General features: G+C 52.8%; 1 long non-coding RNA gene across 1 annotated transcript in view; it reads left to right on the forward strand.

The window, feature by feature from the left end:
* Nucleotides 1-2,024, forward strand: part of LOC115296448 — a 34,159-nt gene extending 32,135 nt beyond the window's left edge. Inside the window, exons 2-3 of the long non-coding RNA XR_003910890.1 lie at nucleotides 339-574; nucleotides 1,709-2,024. This is a non-coding gene — a long non-coding RNA (uncharacterized LOC115296448). The remainder of the gene's footprint in view (nucleotides 1-338; nucleotides 575-1,708) is intronic.
* The last annotated feature ends 9,297 nt before the right edge of the window (nucleotides 2,025-11,321 follow it).

Consider the following 11,321-nt stretch of genomic DNA (forward strand, 5'->3'; position numbering starts at 1 on the left):
TGATGGAAGCGAAGGGCTGGCTGGGGCTGCCGGGTTCCTGAGATCAGCCTCTACCCCCCCCTCGGCCCCCCCGCAGTTCCAGCCTATCGAAGGCTCAGGAAATTCTTCTTAAATAAACGAAAGAAATGGGATAAGGGAAAAGAAGCAAGACAAAAGAGAGAATGCCTTTGGGACGCACCTGGGCTCACCTCTCACTTCGTTCTCCAGGCTGCCCCACAGGACCAGAGACGGGGACCCATTTACTGCAGACACCACAGCCTGAAAGCGGCCTGCGCTGGGGTTTGGGCCTCTCTGGCCCAAATTTCTCCAATTTTTTTTTCTTTTTTTTTTTTTGCCAGAAAGCGGGGGAGAAGAGCAGAGACAGAACTGAGAAGCACAAAGACAAACCAGAGAGAGGCGCTGAGATCTCTTCCTGCGCTTTCATCCTACTTTCCCAGCACAAGGGTACTGGGCACCGGGGATTCTAGAAAAGGCTTGCTCTGGACCAGCGCCTGATGCCCCGTTTGTGCTCCTGGAGAGTTTGTGAGAAGAGGGGCTCAGGGAAGGGTGTACTCTCAAGGCCAGACCAGCTGAGGTGAGATGGAGAGACCCCCTGGTACTGGCCTGAGACCCATTCCGTCCTCTCTTGCTCTGACCACAGAGAGGCCCGAGCAGGAGGCGGGGCAGGCAGCAGGGTCCTTGACCCCGGGAACGCCAGAGGCAACCCCAGGCCAGCGGCTGCACACACACACACACACACACACACACACACACACACACACACGAGCGTGCCCGAGTGGTGGAGAGGGGATGGAACCATGGGGAGAAGGAAGGTTTCCAGAGACCAAGTGAAAAATATATGAGAAATCCGAAAAATTGACTCACACTCGGGGACCCTGTGTACGGGACAGTGATTTTTCATGTGGAACTGGTCCTCTGACTGCACTTTCCTTCCCTCACCGACTCTCACCCACTTGAGGAGACATCTGTTTCTCCAAGAAAACAGACATATGGCCCTCCTTTTTCCTTCTTTGTCACACACTCAGTCACACACACACACACACACACACACACACACACACAGAGCCAGTCAGTGCTGCGTCCCTGCTCACCGTCTGCTATTTGGCCTGCAGGCCGGGTCAGGTCCGTAGCCCCCTCCCAGAATTGTTCTTTTTCGGTCCAGGTCCACCTGGTAGGCCAGGCAGGGTCCAGCCCATTCTCCAGGGCCCTGCACCTTCCTGAACGCAGCCTTTAGACCTGGCCCGGGAGACAGGAAGCCAAGGCCACAGCCAGGAATGATGGGTTAAATGGGCAGGACACCCCCCCAGAGCCGCAGCGATTCCCTCCCCACTCTGTCAGTCCCTGCCCTTACCCTCTGCCTAGAGCAGGGTTCAGGACACGCCTGAATTGTGGCACCGTCCTCCACCGCTCTGTCTCTAATTCACCTGTATGCCACTGCCAGGGGTCTCTTTCTAAGACAGCCCAGATGGTGTCCCTCCCTTGTTAGAGACCTATCATAGCTCCTGGTGGCCTGGCTGGGCTTGCAGGCTCTCTAGTCTGCCCCTCCCCCTCCTCTCTCCCTTCGCTTTCTCTGTCCTCCCTCACCCCCTCCCCCTCCACAGCCAAGTCATGCTCTCTGTCCCCTGGTACACACACATCCTCTCACTTTACATTGCAGTCCATCCACCACAGCACACCCCCTGCCACCTAGCCCGTCTCCTCTCTTTAGGGATGCTGAGGTGACCCTCACCGCAGGTCAGACACTGTTCCAGGCCCTTTCCAGGAAATAAATCAGTTTGTCTTCGATAGCTCTTACAAAAAAGAAACTGAGGCCAAGGAAGGTTAAGCATCTTGCAAAGATGACACAGACACATCCAGAAAACGGCCGGCTAAGATTTGAAAACAGGGAGTTTGGGGCCCGTCCTGCCGCTCAGAGGGGGTCCCTCTCTCCCTCCTCCAAGTCTCCCCTGTCCACCCAGCCCCTCAATCTCTTTGCCCTCCAACTTCCTCAAGTATGTTATCTGTACCTCTCATGGGCTCTTCAATTACACAATACCTTGAATTAGGACTTTGATCTCTGTGTGTGTTAATTTTATCTCATGAACTAGATTATTTATTATCAGGAGTATACACCGCCATTAGTCTTGTAGCCCCGCCACCCCCATGCCAGTCACCCAGCACCATGCTAGGCATAGGGTTAGAAATAAAAATAGCACCAACTAGCATGTACTGAGTGCTTCTTATGTGCCAAGCACTGTTCTAAGTACTTTCCTTGGATTGATGTAGTTACACTTCACAGATGGAAAATTAGAAAAATTAAGTGCTCTTCTTGCTCAAGGTCACACAGAGGGTGGTAGCTGAAATTCTTCCCCATCCCCCCATGAAGAAACAGGTTGAGTTTATTTCTTGTCCCCTTGAACATAAACCACAATGCTGCAGGTGTGCCACTCCTGGGTGGAAGCCTCTAGAAGGCTTGGAAGCTTCCATTTTTGTGCTTTGGGAGCTGCGAGCTGCTGTACGCAGCTAGAGAGGATCACGTGGAAGGAGGAGGTCTTGAGGGCGCACGTAGAGCAGGAGGGCAATCACCGCGGCATCCAGAGCAGTCCTCCAGATGACTGAAGCCCTGGCCACCAGCCACCACAATAGCAAGAGAGTTCCGCAGAAAAACCGCCCAGCGGAGCCCCACCAGCCCAGACACTAGGAGCGTGAGCATATGGTTGTCTTCAGCTGCTCTGTTTTGGGGTGGCTTTGTTACACACCAACAGGTGGGTCCTGTTATTAATCCTATTTCCCATAAGGGGAAGTAGAGGGAGGGATATGGAAGATACAGGATTTGCTTGCATAAGGTCATGCAGCTTTGTCAGTAGAGAGTGGGGATAAGGTGAGGGCCCACATCCTTGTGACTCAGAGCTTGGGGAGAATGACCTGTTGCAACAGGACACCCTCAGTTAGTGACCGAGGTGACAGGTCCCCATGGACTGGGCACAGCCCTCAACCAACTGTACTCAGTGAGTAGATCAGAAGGTCACAGCCGAGGGGCCGAGAAGACAGGACTCTGAACAACACCCGCCCCCCACCACACACACCTTCATTGATCTATTTTCTCTACAGAATGTCCACAGATGCTTCTCTTTGAAAAACGTGTTCTCATTTTCAAACCACTGGACCAGATCACTTCTGAGGCCCTTTTGAGCTCTGATATTCCAGGGCTCCATGAATGAGTGATGGGGAATGAATGGAGGGCAGACCCTCAAGCTGCTGGGGGGTTCCATCTGGATGGATGATGGGCACAGAGAGGGAGCGCATCCACGAAGCACTGAGCGATTTGGAATGCAGGAGAGTTCTGGAACTTGGCAAGAGAAAGGTAGGGCGGAAGGTGCTGCTAAAAGCATCTGCAGGCATGAGAAGGGAGGGAGGAGGGTGGGGGGAGGGTGTTGGGAGGAAGGCAGTCACCATGAGAGGAGTGTGTGGCATCGAGGCGCTCAGGAACTAGCAGGCATGGGGCTCAATCCCAGCTCTGCCCTTCACTAGGTGCTGGCTGGTGGCCCTGGTTTTAACCACTCTAAGCCTCAGCTTCCTCGCCCATAAGACAGAAGTAGAGGAGAAGCGATCTCATAGGGGGGACACGGTATATGAGATAACGCAGGGGGAAAACACAGCCCAGTGCTTGGTAATTAGGGAGCACTTGATAAGTGACACCTGTGGCCTCCTTTCAGCAGACCTGCAGTGACTTGCATTCTCTAAAGTCCCAGGAGCATAGCTAATCTCAGGAGGCCCAGCAAGGTGCCCTCCGTGGGTCCCCAGGTAGAGGGACACCTAGATATGTGTTTGGGGAAGGGAAGTGGGAGAAGTAAAGCAGAATCTGAGGCTGATGGGGCATGGGCGTCATGCAGAGAGAGAGCAGGGGCATGTGGCAAGCATCTAGACACCCCAAGCCTGCCAGGAGCTGGGCACTGAGCAACAAGCTTCAGAGGAGCCAGTGGGGGGGCCGACGCAAGGCTGCCTCACCAACAGGGATGTTAGTGGGGTCATTCAGTGGAACGAGCCCGCCGAAAAGGCTGGGAAAGGATGGAGGAGGTTCAGATACCATTCCACCCTGAGATCCACTAGGAGAGAGACATCGCTTTGGCTTGCGGGGGTCCCTAGGATCTAGTAAGGATTTGGCAGCTCATGGCACAAGAAGCCAGGCCCACGAGTGACGCAGGACAGAGCTCTCGGGTCAGAGAGACAGCCTTCCTTAGTGGCTAAAGCCCTGACTCTAGAGCCAGGCGACTGGAGTCCAAATCCTGATTCTGCCACTAACTGGCTGCATGACCTTGAGCAAGTTACTTCCCCTCTCTGTGCTAAATGCTGTGGCAAGGGCCATGGTCCTGATCTCCCAGGGCTCACAGGCTGGCTGGGGAGACAGAGGCTCAGAAAAAAGCTTGCCAACACACAGGTGGCAGGAGACACACCCACTCACGAGAGAGAGGAGCAATGCCTTGAACTGGAGCTAAGGGGAATTGGTGTGTGTTCTTGGAGACGTTTCACGGACCGTGAAATGCCAGCTGGGTTTAGAGAGACTAAGGGAAAGGTATTCAGGGAGAGGAGAACCTAGACACAAGGATGCAAATGGTCTGTCCCATGGGAGCAGGAGGTGGGTTCTCAGCTGGGGGCTAAGGCTGGAGGGGCCCTAGGGAGTCAGACACCTTCCAAAGAGATGGAGGAGTTTGACGCTCCCAGCGGCATCTGCTCCCTCCGGGCTAAGGCAGGGGTAGGGGGCACAGAGATGAGTCAGAAGGACTCACAGGTGCCTCGATGAGGCTACACCCATTCCAATAGCCCCTGCCAGCTGCCCCAGCCTCCCCGGGTCCCCAGGGTCAGGCCATTACAGGGTGAGATTTATCATGGGCAGGTGTGCTCCAAGACGGTATATTATCTGGGATTATGAACTGTAACAGGATAATCTCTCTAATGTAATTCAAGCTCTCGACATGGCTTATGGCTCCTTAATGTACCTCAGACTGAAGAATTACAAGAACATTCTCCCCCAAGCTCCCCATGTCCCTCCCTCCCTCCTCTGTCAACCCCTAAATGATTTAGGCAATTGCCTGAAGCCGGATCTTGGCATTAAGTCATAATTCAGTGCAGTTCAGTAAACATGATGGGCAAGGAGCTTTTTCCTGCCTGCATCTTCTCCCACAGAAGCCTCTCTTTCCTCCTCTGTCCAAACCCATCCCCCCACTCAGGGACGGGCTGGATATACAACAATCCAGGAACCTCAGTACCCTGGGACTCACCCCTAAGATACCCTCTGGGCACCAAGGCTTAAGCTGCCAGGTTTGGGCTTGGGGTCCCCAATTATCTGGGATGATACACCCCAGGAGTTTGCACCCTCCAGAGTGAGAAGACAACCCCAGAGCCACAGAGTAATGTCAAAGCCACGGGTCTTAGGAATGTTCTGGTCCTGTGGATCAACCCTATAAACCCCTGCCCCCTAGGGAAACATTCAAATCTTATGCAAGCCACACCACGGAATATTTTCCAATTTTTATTTTCTATAGTTTTGCCCTTCCTGGAGAAAAAAAGAAGAAGAAAGAGAAAAAAGAAAAACCTTCCCTAGGGAGTGCTGATTCCCTACAATTAGAAATCCTCCTCTAACCCAGCTCCTTTCACTGTACAGGTGGTGATCTTGAAACTCAGATGGGTCTTTCCTAATCACAGATTATGTGTATTGAACGCTTACTATGTACCAGGCATTTTCCTAAGTACTTGCATGAATCACTCATTTCATGCTTCCAAAAGTCTTTCAGCAGGTGCCATTATTCTCCATTTACTGGTAAGATAACGGAGGCTCAGAGAGGAGAAGTTGAGGCCACAGGTCCGTTAATTTGGAAGATGGGACATGAGCCCAGGCAGACTGGCTCCAGACCCTATGTTTCCAACCACTGCCCTACTCCGTGCGGGGTCACAGAGCACTTGAACCTAGAATCCGGTCTCCATCTACTGAGTGCCCTGCTGATGTGGCAATAGGACAGGGCAACAGGGTATTCTCCTGGCTTCTAGACAACATGAGTGCCTTTCCACAGTGACCCTCGAGCATTTTTGCTTTCCGATCCCTAGGATGGTCAGAAATCCAGACTTCCCCTCCCCCAGCCAGTGGGAAGGCTACTAAACAGCCCCTCAGCTCAGTGCAGGCAGCATCCTTCCTTCCTCCTCCGCTGCATTCTTTGTGCCCAGCCCCCACCTCACCCCCTCACCTTAAACACAGAGCTAGAGGCCCCTCCTGGCTGCCAGGATCCAAGGAAGACCAAAGAAATCTCCCCTGTGGTTTTGGGGAACCACAGGTTAGGAAGAGTTCCTCCTAAACTCATCTCAATAAAAACAAGGCGATCTCACACGGGCAGATAACGGCATCTTATCAGTCCCTTCTGTCTGCACGACATTGGTTTCCTCAATGTTCTTCTTGACCTTGGCTAATCACTTGGTCTTCTGATGACTCATCGTTCCCATCTCCGAAGTGGGCTAATAATAGCAGCAAGGACTGGATTAGAAGAGGCAAGTTAAAAAAAAAAAAAACTTTGGATAAAGCACTCCATACTCACGACACACACCAACACATACAGGCCCCCTGGGTGAGTTGGTCATGTAATTGTGGATGTAGTTGTGTCCCCATGCTCATTCCTGCACTCGTACCCTTGTAAAAAGAGAAAGATTCAGGTTAGTGGTCTATCTCTGGTCTCTAGGTCCACAGTAGACTAGCTCTCTCGATGCAGTCCTGGCATTTAAGAACTTTGCCCAGGGAAAGGCTGCTGCATTGTCAGAGGGGGGCCCTGCCGGGTGTAGAAGGAATTTACAATCTATAGTGCTGGCTCATTGAGGCGTATAAATGCAAATGACACTCGGTGTGACGGAATGAACACCAACGGAGGATTACATGGACACCTGAGTCATGATCCTGCCTCTAAATTCCTTTCGCTGAACCTCTGTTTTCTCATCTGTAAAATGGGATGGGGGAAGAAGTCTCAGGTCCCTTCCAGTATAACATTCTACGTTAGAGTTTACTTCCCTGGCGGATTTCCCCTGCTCCTTTCTCAGGTCTTCAGATTTTGCCTCTTCTGAAGAAACTCCCTTTTTGTGGTCCACCCAGCCCCATCTCATCTTGCTCAGAGACCTGTTATTCCAGGAGGTGCCACGAGGGGGAGCCTATAATTGGATGTCTGGGGTCAGAAAGGAAGCCAACTCAAGTGAAAGGTTAGGGAGGTAGTAGGCCCGTCCCCAGGGACCCCAAGACCAGGATTTAAATAGAAACTTGAGGGGCCCAGAGATGGGGCTGTAAGCTCCAAAGACCATTCACTACACTCAGGAAGGACTGAGATCTTGCTTTACGTTATTTCTTGTACTCCATCATACACTTTTAAGTGCATATGGTGGAATGATCTGATTTGACCCTCTGTCTAGTTTAAGAGTCATTGGAGGCAAGTGGAATTATCTATCACCACTACCGTTGGGAGAACTGAGATTCAGAGAGATTCTAGGCTTACCCAAGGTCACACAGCCAACTTGGGCAAGAGCTGCTGTTGATGGTCCAAGTCTCCCCACCACTGGCCCAGGTCTCACTATGCATGTCCCTGCCTCTTCCAGGACCTTGCCCCAGGTGGGGCACACAAGGGACCTTCAGGGATGCTTCTTGAATGAATGAGGAGGCCCTCTGAACTAGGGTGCAACCTCCCCAGGGTAAGCCTTCTCTGCCTTCCGTTGGTCAGCACAGGCTCAGAGTCAGCTGACAGCTAGGCGCTACTTTCTACCTTTGCTCGAACCTTGAACCTTCCCAAACCATAATGTTCCCGTCCGCCCATATTGCCTGCATGATCCGGAAGTGCTGGCGCTGTGGTCATGCCCTCTTCAAGAGCCCTCGCCTCCTTTCTTTGCCTTCCCAGTCTTGCTCAGGTAGGTCACCTCCTTCAGGAGGCCTTTTCATCCCCTCCCACAGTGGGAAGAGCTGGGATCAACAAGCAATTGGTATTTAAAAATCATGAGAAAGGAGTTCAAGCTTCTCCGCAGTGGGAACTGAGTCTCATTCATCTTGGACTCCCAGCACCTATCAAAAACTCAGATTGGCCATCAAATACCAGTCGTGCATACTGCCCCCTTGTGCCTTTCTACCTTAGGGACCTTTTTATGAGAAGGCATTTTAAGCCTATGTGGCCTGAACACATAAATGATTGATTGGTGTTCCCCTCCCCTTTTGCCCTGTCCCAATCTTTCAAGTATTGGGAAAGGTAACAATTCCAGATCTCTGGAGAAGCTTCAGAGCTCTCCTCAGGCTATCTGCAGCCCCTCTAGACCACCAGCTAGCTCTCCACACTTTATATGGGTACTTTCTACAGCCGGCTTCCCCCAGGCTTGGCTTCTCCAGGTGACCAAAGGCCTTCTGGTCAGGGAAGTGAAGTGAGTCAAAGGAAGGAGGCAGCCCCTCAGTGGGGGTGGGGGGCCCTCTTCTGTCCCCTCCTTTTGACCAGCTTTCTGTAAGCCGTCTCCCCTCCTACAAAACCTGCCCTACACTTCCCACTCCTCCCCTCCCCACCCCACCACGTGAAGCTGCAGAAGGCCAAGGGCTGGACATTTAGCAGGTAAGGCGTAGAAGGAGCCATGGGACTCTCAAAGCACAGGAAGAGTTTCATTGGATCCAATTCACCTGTGCCAGTGAGGCAAGTTGGGCCCCAGGAAGGGAAGGTGTCCGGTTCATTCCATTTACTCATTCATTCAGCAAATATTTGCTGAGTGCCTACAATGTGTGCAGCCCTGTCCTAAGACATCTTTGAAAAGCCTCTGACTTCATGGCAACTACAGTCTCGTGGAAGGAGATGGACAAAGAAATCAGCAGGTTATGTTGGTAGCATATTACATGGTGATAAATGCTACTGAAAAAAGCAGGGGAAGGGAAATGAGAAGCCTGTGTATATTGGCAGAGGGAGGGTCAGAGAAGACCTAAGCAAAATGAGAAAGCCAGCGTTGTAGGAACCTAGGGAAAGACAGGTCCAGGCAGAGGAATTAGCAAGTGCAAAGGCCCTGAGGCAAAAGTATGTCGTCCTGCCTGTGGCAGAGTGAGGAATCCAGTGTGACTGGAGTGGAATGACAGGGGTCAGATCATATCCCCCTTCTGCTCAAAATCTAATGGCTGAACATCTCACTCAGAGATCTGATCCCCTCTCTGCCCTTCCCCTCTTTGCACTCTGTCTCTCTCTCTCTCTCAAAAATAAATAATAAACATTAAATATTTAATAATAATAAAAAAGATAACTGTGGGGGCATCTGGATGGCTGGGTTGGCTAGGCTTCTGACTCTGGTTCAGGTCATGATATCAAAGTTCATGAGTTCAAGCCCTGCATGAGGCTCTCTGCTCAGAGCCCACTTCAGATCCTTTGTCTCCTCCCCCCACCTTCAGCGGCCTGCCCCTCCCCTGCTCTCTCTCAAAAATAAACATTTACATTTTTTAATAAAAAATAAGATAATAAAATAAAAAGATAACCCGGCTGCTCTGCTGTGAACAGACCAAGGGGGACAAAGGATACAGAGGGACAAGTTAGGAGGCCTTGCAAGATTCCAGGCAAGAGAAGATGGTGGCTTGGAACGGTGGGATACGTGGGTATGTGGTGAAGAGAAGCAGATTCTGGACATATTTTGAAGGCATTGTAAACAAGATTGGCTGAGGCATTTGGATGAATGATGACAGCTAAAGAGAGGAGTTGAAAATAACCCCAAGATTTTCTTCCCCAGCAACTGGAAAGATGAGGGTGCCCTTTTTTGAGACAGCAAAGGGGATGGTAACAGTCTGGGGGGAAAGATCAGAATTTCCAAGGTGGACAAGTTGAATCTGAGATGCCCGCTGGATGGTCAAGGTGGAAGCAGGATTTAGAGGTCTGTAGGTCAAGACAGAGACTACGGTAGAGCTAGGAGAACAAAAACAAAATCTGAAATCTTCGATTCCCACTAGAGCTCTTTCCAGCGTGGGGAGGACTGACTCTCCCGCGTGTTGAAGGAGTCAAATACCTGTGCTCAAAACCGAGGGCGCAAGGAGAGGAAATAAGGTAATCCCTGCGTGCACGCCCCAGCCCCAACTGCCTCTACGCGGGGCTGGAGAAGATCCGGGGACCCAGTCCGCGAGGCCGGGTGGGGGCTGGAGATCTCAGGAAGCTTGGGTGAGGCCCGAGGGGGTCCAGGGCTCCGCACACACGCATCGGGGGCGGGGCAGGGGCTGCTCAGACTCGGGGGCGGATCTCAGCTGAGGTCTGGGTTTCTTCTCTCAGCAACGGTCTTGACTCGTTTCCTTGAGCCACCGTCAGATATTTATTTAACCTCGCAGTTCAGCCTCCCAGGGGCCAGCAGGGAGGGATGGAGGCAGGGAGAGGAAGGCCGGTGGACATGCGGAGCAAAAGGGAAACATTTTCTTCCCTCTCTGCACAGGCCCCGCCTGCCTCACTGACTCGTGAGGTCCCACCCCGGACCTCCAGACTTTTGGGGATCAGCCGGCCCCTAGGATTCCAAGGGAATTCAGGAATCAAGCTAGTCTGCCTCCGTGGATTTAAGAATTAGGAAACCGGTGGTGGGGTGACTTGCTGTAGGACCTACAGTGAGTCTGACTACCAGTCTCTTGGGTCCCCCACCCCTTGTCCATCAAATGAGCACCCGTGGTGCCGGGAGAGTCAACGGACAGGGGTGCTGTGAGAAGCCCCTGTTTGCCAGCCTTGCGGCTTTGGGCTAGACACTTCACCTCTCCGTGCCTCCCTTTCTAGGTGTGTAAAAGGGAGTCATCACTCTAACCCTGCCGTTCTTGTCTTGTTGACGGACAAATAATTTAAAACAAACAAACAACAACAAACAGCTGGCAACTGCCGAGCCCAAGTGAGCCTGGCACTGTCCTGGGCTCCTCGCACAGAGCTTACTGTTGCCCCTCTCTGCACACCCTGCCGCCGGTCTAGATGGCCAGGAAGACAGCTAGAAGAAGGAGCGAGGGGAGGCTCGAACCCAGCTCCCAGGCCAGAAAGGAGCTCCCGGCTCCCCAAGCCACAGGCCCCGCCACAGGCTCAGGGGTCAGTGCTGGGGGCACTGGGGAGGGGAAGCCGGGGGCCAGGGGGAGCGGAAGTCCCTGCTCAGAGGCCTCACTTCCCCTCCCCCCCAGGCCGGCCCCGGGGCAGGTGAAGAGGGGACCGGGCTCCGCTCCAGGTGGCGGGGCAGCGACGGGGGTGGGGAAAGGCAACAATAGCACTTTTATTTGGGACTGTTTGGCTCCGAGCGGGTGGGCGGAGGAGGAGGCCGCCGACGGGGCTGCGGGGGAGGGGGTGGTCAGCGGCATCTGGCTA

The sequence above is a fragment of the Suricata suricatta genome, chromosome 7, assembly GCF_006229205.1.
Source record: "Suricata suricatta isolate VVHF042 chromosome 7, meerkat_22Aug2017_6uvM2_HiC, whole genome shotgun sequence".
Lineage (NCBI taxonomy): Eukaryota > Metazoa > Chordata > Mammalia > Carnivora > Herpestidae > Suricata > Suricata suricatta.